Source organism: Nannospalax galili, unplaced genomic scaffold (assembly GCF_000622305.1).
Source record: "Nannospalax galili isolate Female #2095 unplaced genomic scaffold, S.galili_v1.0 scaffold525, whole genome shotgun sequence".
NCBI lineage: Eukaryota > Metazoa > Chordata > Mammalia > Rodentia > Spalacidae > Nannospalax > Nannospalax galili.
The window spans coordinates 3,399,185-3,399,809 of record NW_008353937.1 but is presented as its reverse complement, the minus strand read 5'-3'; the positions used below and the strand labels follow the sequence as shown (position 1 = coordinate 3,399,809).

The 625-nt window shown below is 34.6% G+C and overlaps 1 protein-coding gene across 1 annotated transcript in view; it reads right to left on the bottom strand.

The window, feature by feature from the left end:
* Col22a1 (collagen type XXII alpha 1 chain) overlaps positions 1-625 on the bottom strand; it is a 214,016-nt gene that overhangs the window by 135,986 nt on the left and 77,405 nt on the right. The gene's annotated exons all lie outside the window — the stretch shown is intronic.

Sequence of the window (625 nt, the reverse complement as noted above, 5' to 3'; positions counted from 1 at the left end):
CTTTCATATTTTCCACTGGAAAGTCAGCTGTATCCTAATGGGTTTTCCTTCATATGTGACCTGTTGTTTCTCTTTTGCAGCTTTCAGTATTGTCTCTCTTTTTTTGTACATTTATTGTTTTTACTCTGATGTGCTGTGGAGAGTTTCTTTTCTTGTCCTGTCTGTTTTGTGTTCTATATGCTTCTAGTATTTTTATGGGCATGTCTTTCTTTAATTTTAGAAAATTTTCTTCCATGATTCTGTTAAAGATCTGGTCCATGCCATTATCTTGCGATTCTTCTCTTTCCTGTATGCCTATGGTTTGCAAGTTTGGTCTTTTTATGGTATCACTCAATTCCTGCATATTACATTCTTGTGATTTCTTAAATTTTTCATAATCTTTGCTTGAGTGGTCCAGTTCATCCACTTTATCTTCCAATCTTGATTCTCTGTTTCCCGTTTCGTTCATCCTATTGGTGAGGCTTTCTCCTGTCGTTTCTAATTAGCTTATGGAGTGTTTCACTTCATTCTTTATTTCAGCCTGAGTATTCTTCAATATTTCTAGCTCTTTTCTGAATTCATTCAGAAGTTTATCCCTATGTCCTTTAGCTCTATGATTACCTTGTTTGTGTGTTCTTTAAATTCA